The sequence below is a fragment of the Mus musculus genome, chromosome 6 (assembly GCF_000001635.26).
Source record: "Mus musculus strain C57BL/6J chromosome 6, GRCm38.p6 C57BL/6J".
NCBI lineage: Eukaryota > Metazoa > Chordata > Mammalia > Rodentia > Muridae > Mus > Mus musculus.
The window spans coordinates 122408402-122426531 of NC_000072.6; the positions used below are offsets into that span (position 1 = coordinate 122408402).

Below are 18130 nucleotides of genomic sequence, written 5' to 3' on the forward strand. Positions count from 1 at the left end.
GGGGGGTCTGCAGTCAGGATGTAAAGTGACTAAATAAAATAAAGGAATAGGCAAAAAAGGCAACACTTGAAAAAGAGAGAAGCAGTATTAAGCAGTATTATCAGAGGTTAAGGATGAACTAAAAGAGATGTGAGGGCAAGGGAATTGTGGGTAAGCTCCCACCTGGAACTGAAGTTTAAGTGAGACAAAATTAGAAACTGAGCGTGGTAGAGCACGCCTTTAATCCCAGTACTTGGGAGGCAGAGGCAGGAGGATTTCTGAGTTCGAGGCCAGCCTGGTCTACAGAGTGAGTTCCAGGACAGACAGAGAAACCCTGTCTCGAAAAAACATAAATAAATAATAAATAAATAAAACCAGCTGAAGCTCTATAGCAGGAACCATATTTGAAGTCAGACTACGGAAGCGAGAGAGAAGACCCGGAAGTGAGGGAGGAGACCCGGAAGTGAGGAATTAGCTTTACGGTCCAATCTTCCTTTTTTTCTCTTACTGAATCTGAGGTACAGTGGAAGTTCTTCTTCAGTCCAAACTGTCAAACTGTTTTAGCAATTTCTGTGTCTTGTGATCTCCAGGGTAATAGTGAATTTTACATCACAGCTCCCAGGGCTCAGATCCAAACGCACCTTCTGAGTAGAGGGAACGGCAAGCTGGGCTGGGTGTGTCATCAAGTGCTTTTCCTACTAAGAGGGAAAACATTATTCAGCACAGCAGTGATTCATTCATCAATGAAAAGCTAATCTCTTCCTTTAGAGGCATTCAGCGTTGAGCTAGGCTGAGTATGCTCCTGCCTTCATGAACCTTATTTTTTATAATAAAGGAGAAAGACACAGCCCAGATCTCAGTGTCCAGCTCTAAACCTCCCCACTTCCCCAGTGGCCATCACTGAAAGCCCAAGCCTTGCTGGAGCATCCAAGACAAAATTAGGTCTGTCACAAAGAACAGGACAAAAAGAACCCGCACATTTTCACACTTTAATAGAGTCCTCTTGTTGTTAAACTCAAGTTTAGGGTTTCAGCTTTTCCATGTAGAAAAAGTAGAAAGAAGAAACAGAAAGTTAAGTAAACCATGGGTTTGGTTTGCCTTCCCTTGTTTATGCTAAGAAGGACAGGAAAAAAAAAAAAAGCCATTGTCCTCCGATCAGCTCTGACACCCATAACTCACAGAAAGAGCCTGCTGCCACCACTATTAGGACCAGTGTTTCCAGTCGAAGTGGGACCTGCATCTCTGTGAATGAACCAGAGTTCCCAGGGTCAGCAACTAGGAATTCTGATGTTCCCCCCACTTAAATCCTAAACACCCAGGCTGGTAGAGCAGGGTAGAGCCACTGATTCTTCTCTTGACTCCTTTTAGAATGTTCCTAATGGTCCAACCAGTCCTCAGCACTAGTTTGGGGAGAGGCTGAGTCTTTCTGGAAGACAAGCTGCAGAACACATCCTGTATTCCTCCTTTAAGTTCTGGGTTCATTTCAAATTCACATTCCCCCTGGATCTCCTTTGCCTTCATTCTGTTGAGCACACTGGGGAATACAGACACCCCGCAAGTGCAGGGCGTCAAATGTAGCCTTGGGTGGTGGCTCATGCCACAAAGCCCAGCACTTGGAAGGATAGGCAAGAGGATCAGAAATTTAATGCTAGCCTTGACTGGATTTTAAATTTGAAGCCATGGACTACATGAGATCCTGTCTGAAAGAAAGAAAGAAAGAAAGAGAGAGAGAGAGAGAGAGAGAGAGAGAGAGAAAGAAAGAAAGAAAGAAAGAAAGAAAGAAAGAAAGAAAGAGAGGGGGAGAGAGAAAGAGAGCGGGAGAGAGAAAGAGAGGGGGAGAGAGAAAGAGAGGGGGAGAGAGAAAGAGAAAGAAAGAGAGAGAAAGAAGAAAGAAAGAAAGAAAGAAAGAAAGAAAGAAAGAAAGAAAGAAAGAAAGAGAGAGAGAGAGAAATGAGAGGAAAGAAAGGGAGAGAGGGATAGGTATTAAGGAAGGAAGAGAAGGAGAGAGAGAAGCAATGGTCCTCTATCTAATTACAAACTTGTGTTTTTCTTTCACCATGCTTGGTTTATGTGTTTCCTGGCATCCAATCCAGTACTCTGTGAGCGTTAAGCAAGCAGGCTATCAACTAAGCTAACTCAATCCCCAACCCCTAGTTTGGAGTTTTTAAAGTTTCAGTGCTACTTAGTATCGGTGTGACTGTGTGGCGATAGGGACATGTATAGGTCTGGAGAAAAGAATGCATGGCATAGTCGGCTGTGAGCACTTTGGCCACGTGCAGCAAAGGTCTTTAAGATGTGCATGTTCTTTGCCTCTGCATCTCCTAGTCTGGGAACACATCTTATTGGGGGAGGAGATGCAGCCACTTCATTTCTTCTGTGTTCTTTATACTACAGGTTGTATGGACTATGCTTTCCTGGACTGAGCCATAGCAAAGCAACTTAAACAAACAAACAAACAATCAGGCTTCTGGAAACTGGGCACTTTGGACACGAAGAAAGAACGGAAAGAACCAGGACAATGGAAGACTGCTTAGGATGTGGGCTTAGGCTATCAGGACGCATCTCTCCAGGAGTCCCCACTCTCGGGCCAGACTCTGTGTTACACACTCAGGCTTGCCCTCAAAGGGTAAAGAAAATGGCTGCTGGGTCTCCAGGCACGCTCTTCCAGTTCTGTGGCTCCAAGTGACTGAAAGCTTTGCTCCTCCACCCACTTGCTTCACTTCGAATCAGTCGTTTGAATCCCAGCATTCACACAGTGGCTCACAACCATCACAATGAGAGGTGAATCCTAACAGCCAAGGTGCTGTGCTGAACAGGGCCTGTGCCTCCCGCTCACCCCAAGGCCAAACTGATAGGGCACCAGGACTGACAACCTAGCTAGATGCCCATGGAGCTAGCAAGGGAAACTCCCCAAAGAAAGCAGAGACCATTACCTAGAGGAAGCGAGTTGGAGTGAGATGCCCGGAAAATAAGACATTCCGTTGACACAGTGTCCAATGATACAGGTTCGGTTGAACCAACTGTCATTTTGACATAAAGCAGTATATGTAACTATCAAAGTATAATGAATGCTCCTTGGGCTGGGGAGATGGCTCAGCAAATAAGGGAGCTCGCCATCAAGCCTGAATACCCAAGTTTAATCCCCGAAGCCACATTGTGGAGGGAGAGGACCAACTCCCAAAGCCTCTCCTCTGGCCTCCATATTCTCACCTTTACATATGTGCACGCGTTCATGCACACACAATAAATAAGTAAATGTAAAATAAAAGCCTTTTTGATGACAATAACTTTTAAAATGCTTCTTAGGCCAAGTATGGTGCCCGCACATATCCCAGCATTCAGAAGGCTAAGGGGGAAGGATTTCAAGTTCAAGGTCAGCTTGGGCTACGTAGTAAGACTCTACATCAAACATTAGAAGACAAATTAAAATCAGAAACATTGTTTTATAGGGCTAGAGAGCTGATTCAGAAGTTAAGAGCACTGGGTGCTCTTCCAGAGGACCAGAGTTTGATTTCCAGCATCCACACAGTGGATCTCACAGAAGTGGAGTTACACACAACTGAGAGCCGATGCCCTCTTCTGGCCTCTGCCTCTGCTCCCTTCACCCTAGTGGAAATTGTTGAAGCTGTGTGCCTCTTACTGACAGAGAGGCAAGGACATGGAGGGAGAGAGGTTCCTGTGTGGTACATCCATGTGTACATGAGAAGCCTGAGCTCCATGGAAAGGGAGGGATGAGAAACCTACCACATCCAGACACAGCCTACACACGAGGTTTTGTAAGGGAACCGGGAGGCTGTGGCTCAGTGAAGACAATCCTGGCCAAATCCCATCCCAGCACACCTTTTAATGAGAGGGACTCAGTCTGCTGTCCTGCGCAGCTGTGGAGAGATGTGTTCATTTCCAGGGGCAAGTACTATATTCTTAATTATGTTTCATTTCACATACAAAATGGTGCTGGGTATTCAATAAAAAAATATAGCATCTGCAGGCTTGCCTCCCATGTAGAATGTCCAAGATTCAATCTCAGTGCTGAAAAAAAAGTATAAAATGTGCTTGGGCCGGGCGTGGTGGCGCAAGCCTTTAATCCCAGCACTCAGGAGGCAGAGGCAGGCGGATTTCTGAGTTCGAGGCCAGCCTGGTCTACAAAGTGAGTTCCAGGACAGTTAGGGCTATACAGAGAAACCCTGTCTCGAAAAATCAAAAAAATAAAATAAAATAAAATAAAATAAAATAAAATAAAATAAAATGTGCTTGGTATGTTGACAAACGCTGGTAATTTCAACTACTCTGGAGGTTAAGGCAGGACAATTTCAGGTCTTGGGCTAGCCTATATATAGCCTGGACTACATAGTGAGACCCTGCCTCAAAGTATTCTTTTTTTATTTATATTTATTTATCTACTTGGTGGGGAGCTGGTGTAGGGAACATATCCCAGCATGTTATTCAAAGTCAAAGGACAACTTTCAGGAGTCCGTTCTCTCCTTCCACCATGTTGTTCTGGAGAGTGAATTCATCAGCACTGGCAATTAGCATTCTTGCTGTCTGAGCCTTTTCACCTGCCCTCAAATACAATTTTCAAATGGTAGTGGTGGTGGGGTGGCAAGAATGTACCTCAGTGGTAGACAGCTTACATCCCATGTAAAGCTATAGGTTGATCTCCATACCGCTCTAAGAACAAAGACAAAAATTAAAAGAAAACATAATAATGTATACCAAAAGAGGAAAACAGCAACTGTTTCTTTTGTGAAAATACAAGGTAGTTGACAGTATCAGACTCAAAGACAACCTAGATATTACTAGAGGAAGACTTTAAGATATATAGAAATTGTATGTTAGAAGATCTAATGAAAAACATGCATGTTCACATGCATGAACAGGTAGGGAATTTCAAAAGAAAGATGGAAGTTACAGAGAGTCTAGAAAATAAAATCACAATGGGTGTGAGGCCATGGGTCTAACCTCAGCTGGAGGAAAGAGGAGGAGGAAGAGGAATAAGGGTTGGAAGAAGAGGAGGAGGAAATAGTGATACAGGATTAGAGATGAACAGCTTCCACACGCTCACTAGGACATCTAGCTGAAACAATCAGTCACCAAAGATGTAAGGTCACAGAAACCATCCAAAGTTAGTGAGGAAGAACAGAGCAAGAAATATGGAGCAGAGTACCCAAGTGCTCCAAGGACAGAGTCATAGCGGCTTGTTGGAAGCTTGGGAGAAGAGGGAAAGAAGAAATGTTTAGGGACTGGGGAGGTAGCTCAGTCAGGAGACTTTGGTCACAGACCTTGGGTTCAGTCCCCGCCTAGGGTACAATTGGATGCTATAGCAGATGTCTGTACTTAATTTCAGTACCCAGGAAGCATAGGCAGGAGGGTCAGGAGTTCAAAATCATCCTCCTGTATTTACATAGTGAGTTCAAGGCCAGCCTCAGAAATGTGAGGCTCTGTCGCTAGATAATAAATAAATAAATAAATAAATAAATAAATAAATAAATAAATAAAATGTTTGAAGAGTGAGACTCTTCTAGATGTCACGGAAGATGCCAAACAAGTTCAAGAATCACAGAGACATCCAAAGATAAATATCAAAATAAAATATACCTAAACACATACTCAAACTATTAAAAAAGAGAGAGAGAGAAAGCTAACCAGGAAATCTCAAAGGTGATCAAGGAAGAGAGACATGCTACCTGAAGATAAGAACTCAAGCTACGGTTGCAGGCGTCAGGATGGGCAGCAAGATGGCTTCTGCCAGCAGGGTTGTGCAGGTAGTGAGGCCACATGCTCCGTTTATAAGGTTCCCTAGCAGAAGAGATAACAGGGCCTCTGAAGCTTTGGGCTTTGCTGTGCTATCCCTCCCATAGCTCTGTAACTGCACAGCATTAAAAAGGAAGCATATCCCCAGATTTGCTGATGCATCAGGGGCCATCAGACACTGCAGAGATAGTAAACATTACCTCAGAAATATAGACAGAAACAGTGTCTCAAGAAAAAAAATGGAATTTATCCAGCATGGCGGTCCAGCATGATCATCATGGCTGCTGTTCATCAGCAGATAGGATTATCCTTACAACAAAGGACTTCCAAAATGTCAAATGAAAAGTCATATATTAAACAACCTTAATAAATACTCTGTAAGTGTAATGAAGTGTAGAAACCCCAGGTGGTCTCTTGTATCTCCCACGTTATGCATCTTGGTCAGCTGCCCCACAAGCTGACCTGTACACTTATTAAAGTTGACATTTTTAAATGCTAACCTGTTAACTTATTCTTGATTATGTGGTGTTACCAGTGATGAGCTATTAAATATTAAATAATATTAAAAACACATCATATTAAAAAATAGAATTTAAGCTACCTCATGTGACTAACCCATATTACCATTTCCATGAGAAACAACATAAGTCAGAAAACCACATTTATAACATTAAAATGATAAAAGAAAAGAAACTTGGAAATTCAAAATTCTATGTATCTTCCTACTATGAAAGGAAGAGAAATTATTTTATTTTATTTTATTTTATGTGTACAGATGCTTTGCCTGTCTGTATGTTTCTATAATACATGTGTACCTGTGACACATGGAGACCAGAAGAGGGTGTTATGGGTGGCACTGCAGTTACAGATGCTAATGAGGACCGTGTGGGTGCTAGAAATTGAACCCAGATTCTCTGCAGGAGTAGCCTGCAGGGTTAAGAGTTAAGGATGTTCTTAAGCCTTGAGCCATCACTCCAGCTCAGAAAAAATAAGAAAATGGAGGAGGGAGAGGAGGAGGAGGGAAAGGGCAGGGCAGGGCAGGGCAGGGCAGGGCAGGGCAGGGCAGGGCATGGCAGAGGGAATTTATTGGGAACAGTAATATTAAAGGAAACACTTAAGAGAGCAATATGCAGGTTTTGTGCTAATTGTGGCCCAATGATCAAACACAGCATGCTGTCTATTTTGTAGTAACGTTTTGATGAAACCAGTAAGAATAGCTCATCTGTGTATTACCTGCGGCCTCTCGGTGCACCACACTAGACTTGAGGGGTCAGAAGCGGCTATGCAGAGTTGAGTGCAGGCATATGCCACCATACCCGATGCTAACTCAAACCACCATCATCTATTGCTGTTGGGAGAGCTATTTCCTCCTTTGTCTGTGGCCCCAAACTTCAGTACCTTGTGGGCCTGACACAGCTTTTTGTCTTGTCACTTGTCATGAGCATTACTTTTTCTGCACTCACACTATGAAGCCCTTCAGAGTGACAGCCACTGTTTTTCCATATGCTCTCCCCCAGCCTAAGGGCTCAGTGTGACATCTAAATGGAGAGCATGGGGTGTGGCTCGTTTTTTGTGTGTGTATGTGTGTATGTGTGTGTCCTACTTTCTGTCTGCCTTTCTGCGTCTTTCACAGTTACTCCTTCTATCTCCTTCTGCTCCCACAGACACTCTCAATAGTCGGTGTTTGGAGCTCTTGGTTGCTGACGAGTTTATGACTGCTAGCATTGTGACTGTTCATTCTGATAGCTATTGTGTTAGTTAGGGTTCCCAGTGCTGTGAAGAGACACCACGACCAAGACACTCTTATAAAAGATAACATTGTATTGCAGCTGGCTTACTGATTTTGAGATGCAGTCTGTTATCATCATGGCATGGCATGGCAGCATCCAGGCAGGAATGGCGCTGGAGGAGCTGAGAGCTCTACATCTTGTTACAAAGGCAAACAGAAGACATGCTTCCAAGCATCTAGGAGGAGGGTCTCATTGCCCACTCCCACAGTGACACATTCCCTCCAGCAAGGCCACACCTACTCCAACAAGGCCACACCTCCTAGTAGTGCCACTCCCTGGGCCAAGCATACTTAAACCACCACAGATATTCTAGACTAGAATATGGGGAGAATGCAGCTTTTGTCTCGGTTAATTTATTAGTAGTGGAAATACAGCACAAGGGTAACACACATTTTCTGAGGTCCCTGTCCCAGGGTCTATGATCCATTGTTCTAAGAAATTGGATTATTGCATGAATCAAATTCTCAGGCAGAACTTGTGTTGCTGGTCCAGGCATGGTGCTTTGAGAAGCACTGCTGTAATGCTGAGTGTAAGAGGGAGCAGTGGCCAGAAAGGCCTCTTGGCATTGAGATCGGAAGTCTCCAGAAAGCCCACCTCTCCCTCTCCAACAGCCAACAGGGAGAGGCCAGGAAACTGTTTTCCATCTGTTCCCCCCCAGGACGTCTCTGAGCTTATTATCCTTATTATCAGCAATTTTAGATTGGGACTCTGCTCCCCAGAGGGAAATGAAAATAGTAACCATGTGGGGTGGAAGAAACGAGGTGCCAGAGTTAATGAGTCCTCCGTGGAATGAATCCAGATGTATTTCCCTTCAATGGGAAAGGGAGTTACTTCAAAACTTGGAGGGGTTGTTTCAAGGTCTTATTGTGTGTAATTTTCTGAAACACATCCGCGTAAACAGTGATGTACAGTAAAACAATGGAGATGCTAAATTTAATCCACACCTTTGGGTCTTTGGTTCACCTCTGAAGACCCAGAATGCGATTCAAATCTGTACTTTGTAAAGCTCTCCCCTGGGCAATGTTTGGAGCCCAGGCAGACTGTGTTTGGCTAATTCTGTCTCCCAAGAATTGTAATTGTACAGTACTTGGCACCTGGAAGCTTTCAATTAATATTGGTACAACTGTCCACACACTTGTGCACACATACTTGCACACACACACACACACACACACACACACACACATGCCTAATGTGTATGTGTGTATGCTCACGCGTTGCATAAGACTGGTTATGCATGACATAAGTGTCCCTTCAGAGCCTCGTTAGGCAAACTCTGGGGAACTTGTTTCCACAATCCAAGAGAACCCCTTGGTATTTCTCCTAAGTCCCCTGCCACATACACACAGCAGGCAGAGCAGACTCATTCGCGGGTAGCACTGCTTACTAAACACAGAGCCCTCACGATTCTCCCCGGAGGCTTTGATTGATTTGTGCACAAGGGAAAAGTAATGCATCCAATTAATGTTTTGATATACACCAAGTAAATCCTCAAATAAGCACTTGCCTACGACAAATAATCTTCCTTGTAATCTTATATGAGGGTTTAAAAAACATGAAATTCAATGGGTTTTTTTTTTCTTTCCTAGAATACATTCCGGAGTTTCTTGATTTGGGTTTTTGTGGTGCTGTGATCAAGCTTGGCACGTGCTAGACAAGTCTACCACCATGAGACCCCCAGCCCCTCTCTCTAAATACGCCCTTCCATCCTATATTGTTCCAGTTCTGATCCTCAATGCTCCCCAGCAAGGACCCAGGGGAACCTTCGGGGGTGTGGCTTATTGAAAGGAAGAGAAGTCATTTGATTTGAGGGCACACTCTTGGAAGCAATCATGACCTCATCTCCCCTCTGCGTCTCTGTTTTCTGACCGCCATGGGGTAGGCTCAGTGCTTAACCACAGGCCCCCAAGGCAATACGCTGCTGACCCCTAGGTCCAAAAACACGGACTGAAACCTCTGAGACCATGAATCAAAATTCATTTTTCCTCTGTATAGCTTGTCCTCCCCCCCCCACCAGGGATTTTCTTACAGCAATTGAAAGCTCACTGACACATATACAAAGTATTTTTTTCCTACCTGCCCTTCCTGGGGTGTCCATGAAAGATGGATGCTTAATGGCTTTTAACTGCCGAGAGGGCCAATCTTGCTTCTTAGGAGCTTCAAATACGCTTCAATAGTCAGGTGCTGCATTGCATTAATTCAGCTCAGTACTTTCCAATCAACTACATTTGCTATCTAATTAGTACCTACGTTGCATTTGAATCAGCGAATCTCTCCACGTCTGTTTTTAGTTTGAACCAAACTGCAGTTTAAATAAACTTCAGAATATGAGTGCTCCAGAGACCCATGAAAAAGGCTCCATCACAACACCAGCATGTGTTAGAGACACAGAAGACATCACTGGGTAAGTCTTGATTTTCTCTGTTCCACCACTCTGCTGGGGAAGCACCCAGGCCCATGACTACCACCTCCGCTGTAAGAGACCAAGTGGCCTCCCGTGGGAGCTGCTGTCCACTCTACCACTTACACCGGGCAATTGGTCCCCTAATTGTGTTTAATCTCTTCTGATCTACTCTAAAATCTCTCTTTAAGGGCACTTATCAGATTATCTGCCTGGAATTTGGTGGGGGAAAAATGTCTAGTTAAGGGGCAGGGGAGATGGCTCAGCGGTTAAGAGCACTGACTGCTCTTCCAGAGGTCCTGAGTTCAATTCCCAGCAACCACATGGTGGCTCACAAGCATCTGTAATGGGATCCCATGCTCTCTTCTGGTGTGTCTCAATATAGTGACAGTGTATTCACATAAAATAAACAAATCTTTTTTAAAAAAATGTCTAGTTAAGCCGGGCATGATGGCGCATGCCTTTAATCCCAGCACTTGGGAGGCAGAGGCAGGCGAATTTCTGAGTTCGAGGCCAGCCTGGTCTACAGAGTGAGTTCCAGGATAGCCAGGGCTATACAGAGAAACCCTGTCTCGAAAAACAAAACAAAACAACAAAGTCTAGTTAATTAATTCCAAGTGAGGCTGAATCTCGCCCTCTTTCTGTCACATTACACAGTGCTTGTGGACTAAATTGAGAGGCCTTTGCACAATGTTGGTGAGAGTTGGAAATTAGGACATCCATTGTGGAAAACAGTACTGATGCCAGGAAAAATTAAGGACTTAGTTTTTAAAATGAAATGGCCACGTGACCTAGAAACCTTACTAGAGAGGAAATGAAGCCATTGCGCCAAAGCGATCCCATCGCCCTGTTCTCAGCAACACTCACAATTCACAACAGCTAATAAAGGAAGTATTGGAAGTGCCCATCACCTGGAGCATCAGTAAGGACAGTGCGCTCTCTTAAGTTAATTAAGGGGCACACAGAAAGACAAGAGACACATGATCTCACGATCTCACGCACACTTGAACTCTGGGAATTGATGTCTTAGAGTTGGGAGTAGAGCGGTGTCCACTTTCCTTTGCACAGTAGTGGGGTTGCAGGGTCACAGGAGGTTCCATTCTAGATTATGTGAGGAACCTCTGTGATGTTTTACACAATGGTTGTGCTAATCTCCATTCTCGGTGAACAGGGGAAGTGGCAAGGAGCAGGATGCAGGAGAGTACATTAATGAGTACAGATTTACAGTTGGACAGGAGCGTGGAGCTCTGCAGCTCTGTGATGCTGTCCATGGTTGTCAAAAAGAGAGAGGAAAGATAGATAGATAGATAGATAGATAGATAGATAGATAGATAGATAGGAAGGATAGATAGGATAGATAGGTAGATGATAGATAGATAGGAAGAACAACAGAATTCTGGCTTCAGAGTTTTATCATATTTAGACATATCATTATCTGGAAGGGCTTTTCCACTGGGACTTTTATTATAAAAAATATATAGGACAAGAATTACATCAAATCTGTGTTATCTTATGCTATGGTTTCGGTAAGTCAGTCTATATTACTTACTTTTCTTGTTGCTGTAACTAAAGAAACTGAAGGAAAGAGGCTGGAAGTTTCAGGGTATAGTCCATCACTGCAGGGAACTCATGGTAGCTGTAAGTTGCAGCAACTGGTCACATTGTACCTGCAAATAGGAGACCGGGATGGGGAGGGGGATAGGAGGAGGAGGAGGGTTATAAGTGCTGGTGATCGACATGCTTTCTATTTTGTTTGTAGTCTAATCTCCCCAGCTCATGGAATGATATCACTTGTATACAGCATGGGTCTTTCCACCTCCATCCACCCAATTACAAGCTCACTCACAGATAGTGCAAAACATTTGTTTCTAAGATGACTCTAGATCCTATCAATTGAAAAGCATTACGAACCACTAAGTTCCCCTGAGAGTCCGTGTTTAGAAGTAGCTTTATTGGCTGGGCGTGGTGGCACACACCTTTAATCCCAGCACTTGGGAGACAGAGGTAGGTGGATCTCTGAGTTGAGGCTAACCTGGTCTATATAGAGAGTTATAGACAGCCAGAGCCACATAAAGAAATCTTGTCTCAAAAAGTAGGAGGAGGGGCTGGTGAGATGGCTCAGTGGGTAAGAGCACCCGACTGCTCTTCCGAAGGTCTGAAGTTCAAATCCCAGCAACCATATGGTGGCTCACAACCACCCGTAATGAGATCTGATGCCCTCTTCTGGTGTATCTGAAGACAACTACAGTGTACTTACATATAATAAATAAATAAATAAATCTTTTAAAAAAAAAAGTAGGAGGAGAAAAGAAGAAGAAAAGAAAAGAAAGGAAAAGAAAAAAAGAAAAGAAAAGAAGAAGAAAAGAAAAGAGAAGAAAAGAAAAGAAAAATAGTAAAAACCTTGTTGAAAGGATATTGCTGTGGTGGCCCACACCTTTAATCCCAGCACTCAGGAGGCAGAGGCAGACGGATTTCTGAGTTCGAGGCCAGCCTGGTCTACAAAGTGAGTTCCAGTTTTTACAGAGAAACCCTGTCCTGAAAAAAAACAAAACAAAACAAAACAAAACAAAACAAAAAAGTGGTTTTATTGAGAAGTGGCAAAACTTTCTGGAAGTGGGTCTTAGTAGGAGGTACTTAAGTCACTGTGGCTTGTGCTCTTGAAGATGTCTGTAGGGTCTATTCCAGCAGGCCCACCAGATACCCAAAGAATAGGACTTCTCAGACAGGACAGTCTTGGACAGGAAGCTCTGAAACCATCAGCAAAAATGAAAAATTTCTTTTTACACATCAACTATCTCAGGTATTATGTTATATTTGTTATATTGACAGAACACTAACATATAACATTAGGTATAACTGTTGTATGTATTCAATCTGTAATTGTTATTCAGATGTACTATTATACATTTCCAATTCATCCTTACTGGTGTTGAGCATTTGGGATTTCTGGAATAAAACAATAGACTAGAAGATGCCTTCATATAACATGCTGGTTGAAAGGGTCAGGAGGCTGGGCATGGTGGTGCACACTTTTAATCTGAGCACTCTGGAAGAAGAGGCAGGCAGATCTCTGGCCCATAAAGCAAGTTTCAGGACAGCCAGAGATACACAGAGAAACTTTGTTTCGAAAGAAAGAGAAAGAAAGAAAGAAAGAAAGAAAGAAAGAAAGAAAGAAAGAAAGAAAGAGAGAGAGAGAGAGAAAGAGAGAGAGAAAAAGAAAGGGAGAGAGAGAGAAAGAGAGAGAGAGGAAGGAAGAAATCAGGACAACAATGAATAATGAATAGATTGTTCTATTTTAAAATCAATGTGAAGATGGAGAGATAGCTCAGCAGTTAGCACTGGCTACTTTTGCAGAAGACCCATATTCAATTCTCAGTATCTATGTAGAAACTCATAACTGTCTGTAACTCCAGATCTGTAGTATACAAAACCCTCTACGGGCCTCCACAGGTATCAAGCATACATGTGATAAACAGGCATACATGCATATATATTTTTCATATATATATATGAAAAATAACAAGTAAATATGATCACAATTTCCAAAATCAATTTCCAAAAATGTCTGGGATATAGAACATAATTAAGAGATAAAATCTTGCATCCCTAGAAGAATGACTTAAACTAAACTAAAATCATAGTAAATCTATTCAACAAAATTATAATGAAGATTTTCCTAAGTCTAGAGAAAGATATCAACATTCAAGCTTAAGAGTTATATTTTTAACAGTAAAATACCCACATCAGATTTTACTATTACCAAAGGAAATGAGAAAATGCATTCTCTCAAAGGCAACAGGATCTTTTCATAACTTTAATTTATCTAGCCTAGTCTCTAATCTGTTCAGTTTCATTAAGCTCTTTGCTGTTAGGTATCATGTGTGGTGGTTTGAATATGCTTGGCCCAGGGAATGACACTATTAGGAGGTGTGGCCTTGTTGGAGGAAGTGTGACGCTGTGGGGTGGACTTTGAGACCCTCCTCCTAACTGCCTGGAAGAGACAGTTTTCTTCTGGTTCCCTTCAGAACAAGCTACAGATCTCTCAGTTCCTTCTCCAGTGCCATGCCTGCCTGAACAGTGCCATGCTTCCTGCCTTGATGATAGTGGACTGAACCTCTGAAACTGTAAACCAGCCCCAATTAAATGTTGCCTTTTATGATAGTTGCCTTGGTCATGGTGTCTCATCACAGCAATGGAAATTCTAAGACACCATGTGTGTTTAGTGGGAAGTGGGGACTGGACTCTCATTATTCCTTTGTACTCTGTGTGCGCATCTTGCCTGATGGAAAGACTATCTATCCAGCTCACAGGAGAAGGAAACAGGAGTCAAGGGAAAACAAAACCAAAAACTAGGATGTGTTTTAAAATAGACTTCTCCAGTTGCATTTTAAAATAGCTAACAATTGTCCCTAACCCTTATCTGGTTTCTCCTCTCTAGCACTCTCTTGAGACTTTTTGAGACTCAGGTAGCAGCACAAGACATTATATCCTTAAAGGGAGACTTGTTAGTTAACTTTCTACTGCTCATTCTGAATGCAATAGACAGATCCTTAAGCCTTTATATTACTCTTGTTATGATGATTAAGGGAAATTTAAATCAAACTAGCAGGTTGAAAATAATGAAAACACACGAAAACCCCTGTAGATAGTATCGCTGATTTACCTGTTTCAATCAAGCCCAGTTTTAGTCACTGGTAACAAACATCCAGTCCATTTTTTCCTTCTGCACTGATCCTTGTCTGAGTAGCTGCTGGATATGTTCTCTCACTTCCTGTCAGCTGTTCTTTTGGAAAATCCACATTGAAATTGATTATCAAGGAGACCCGTATGCTTGCCAGTGTTGGGAAGCCCTTCCCCTTTATAGGGAAATTTTAATCCAGCTGCTCTAATCATAGCCAGAGGTTTTCTAGGTCTGTGTGATCTGTCTAGAATGCAGACATACCTTTAATCGACCTAGCTAGAATCCTTTAGCATATGCCATTAATCCCTAACAATAATGTCTAATTGAGGGTGTTGGAGTCCATCAAAAGACCCTCACTCACAAAGACCACAGATACCACCATCGCTGCAAACCATATGAGGATTTTTTTTTTTTTTGATCCAACACATTGGGGACCCCCCTCAGCATGCAGGCAAGAAGAGAGGCCCAGAACAAACAAAGAACACACTTTTTATACCTTGTAAGGGGCAGATTTAAGCAACAGGGCTAGCTGGCTTATTTTAATTGGTATAGCAAGTAACCTTTTCAGGCATTGGTTGGTTTGCATAGGGTGACTACCTTTGGCCTAGTGACTCACTCTGCCTGCCCTTATGGTGGGTTATTACGATTGGTCAGCAAAGCAGCAGTACATTTTGAACTTATGGTTCAGCTATTAACGTCAAAGGAATTCTAGCAAGGTCAGGGCAGTTTGTGGTCTTTCTCAGAATTCAGTGTGGATCAGGGTAGGGGAATTTCTCTGGGAACTGCTAATCTTGTTATGGTTATTTTTCTGAGAACAGTTCATTTTGTTTTGGCAGCTGTAGACTTAGTCATTTTGACCGCTATGTTTCTGAAAGTCCCTTCGGGGTGGGGGGAGGGCTAAGTGGTCTTGAATTTATTTTGAATTCTACAAGGACAGACAAAAGGACAGATCAAAGAACGATCTTACAGAATAAATCAGAGATGGGACATGCCCAGCTCTCAGGAGAAAAGCTACTTAAGAGCAACTTAGGGAGAAAGTCAGTTCAGTTCTGTCGGTTGAGTTCAGTGAATTGGAGCTGAGTTTGTTCATGGGTTCGTGCAGTACAGTGCTGGTCAGCAGAGTTAGTTGAAGCCAGAGAACAAGAACATGCCAGAAGATTAGAACAAATGCCAGAGTGAATTTGAGGCCAAGCAGAACAATTCAGTGAGAAGCTGAGAGAAGCCAGATTGAATCAGTCAGCTTGGAGAAGAGTTTGAGCCAGAACAGCTGAGTTGAACCAGCCAGCCTGAGTTTAGAAAGAACTAGAAAGAGTGAGCAGTAAGACAAAATTTCATTAGGAGAATAAAAATTACTTTTGCATCTGGTGCCTAACTTGATCAGAGAAGAAGAAAGCCCACCAATGTTGTGGAAAGCTGAGGACATCTGACAGAATTGTCACAGAGGACAGGAGACATCTGACAGAAATGTCACAGAGGAGATATTCACCCAGGACCATTTCCAGAGAAGCATCAGTTTTTCAAGTTTGGCTGTACTCCCAGGGAGACTTCAGAGACTCTGAAGCAGTGGGAACCTCAAGGCCAGAGCAAGAAACAATGGAGGGGATGCAGAGACAATGAATCATAGTACACCACCCAAAAAGACAGTTTTAATTATATAGATAGACTTTTCCTGAAGTAAAACTCCATTTCAGATCCCTTAACACCAAAGGTAGGAGTTAAGAGGATAGAAAGTTTATTTGGAAAGGTTATTTGGAAAGATCATCACAGGAGGCTGGAGAGATGGCTCAGTGGTTAAGAGTGATGACTGCTCTTCTAGAGGTCCTGAGTTCAAATCCCAGCAACCACACAGTGGCTCACAACTATCTGTAATGAGATCTGATGCCCTGTACTAGTGTGTCTGAAGACACTACAGTGTACTCACATGCACAAAATAAATAAATCTTTAAAAAGAAAAGAAAAGGCTATCACAGTACTCATTGCAACTTCCCGACTTTCAATTGCAATCCTTATATATTTCTCCTAAAAAAAAAAGGTTGAAAACAATAGCTGTACAACAAGAAAAATTAGATATGATAATACAAAGTCTTGAGAGATAAGAAACAGAGGATAAAAGAGAACAGGACAAAGACAAAACAAAACAACAACAACAAAAAACAAGAAATGCTTATTTCTTGCTAAGTATTCCTAAGGTACCTAACAAAATTAAGGATCTAGATAATCCATTGAACCTATGGCACCACCTCTTAATGAAACTAAGGAAAGGCAGCCACTCCTACTGGCTTTTCCCAGTTACCCGGGAACAAAAGCTAGAAAATGGTAAAAATTTTAAAAATGAACTAGTCTAGAATCCCTTTAAAACACAAGATAGACATTTTAAAGAAACAATAATAACTTATAGAACGTGAGGTAGATGTTAAATACCTGAGCTACCTAAAACAAGATTATCCCCCAAAACTGGAAAGACTTAGCAGCAGCTGTACTGGAAGCTGGCTCTCAGTTACAATGGCTGATACGGTGGCAAGAAGAAGCTGCAGTTATAGAAAATTATGATAAGTCTAAAGGTGTTAATACTATGAAAGATCAATTGTTAGGTGAAGGTCAATTTGTGATGAGTCTATTATTATGCAATGTACTTTAGTAGCTTTTACAGCCTAGGATAATGTGGAGGAACAAGGCAAAGGGTCTATGTCATTCACGAAGATTATGCAAAGCCCCAGAGAGACTTTTACTGACTTCTTACATAGATTAATGTGAAATGGAAATTTCTGGTTTCTTTGGAAACTCAATTGTGTCAAGTGATTTTTTTTTCTGGAAACTGTCTTATGAAAGAATATTTTTGCTGAAGCAGAAACATGGGAGGCTGTTTTGCAGAGAATAGAGACATGGTGTTTTTCTGGAACTGCCTGGAAAAGGGGCATGTGATGTTTTTGCTAGAGCAGATACTTGAGAGAACACGTGCTGTTTGGAAAGGGTATAAATATAATCCAACAGACAATGCTATACGGCATTGGTTCGCCTTGCCATTCTTTGCTGACTATCGTTTATTGTGACTTCATAGAGAGAAATGCCCCCAAAAATTTCTGTTGGTGTACCAGCATCTTCATGCTGCTTTTGAGGATTTAGGCAGATTGAAAGAGCCTCTCAGTTTCTTCTGGATCAAACTGCATTTGCCGACTCATTAATTGTGTTTGCAAGTGGATGGAGCTGCCACTGCTGATCCATGTGAACTGAACTGCTGATGTCTGACAACACAGATTGGATTCTCCCCAAAGAACTATTTTTAAACAGGTCCACAGGTCCACATCCTCCTTTGCCCTATTAACCTTTCCTTCTACTACCTCTGGTGGGTAGTGGGCCAGAAGGGAGGTTAAAATATTTAAGTACACTTATTAAAGTAGGTTTTGAAACATATAAACCTACATTAATATCCACTATAAACAGGGAAATACCAGATCCAAATTCAAGACAGATATTAATTGTAAACATTCGCTTCCGAAAATGCAAATGCAGAGTGTAAAAAAGTTCTTA

At 42.3% G+C, this 18130-nt stretch overlaps 1 pseudogene; it reads left to right on the forward strand.

The window, feature by feature from the left end:
* Nucleotides 5680–6280, forward strand: Gm19254 (predicted gene, 19254; annotated as a pseudogene).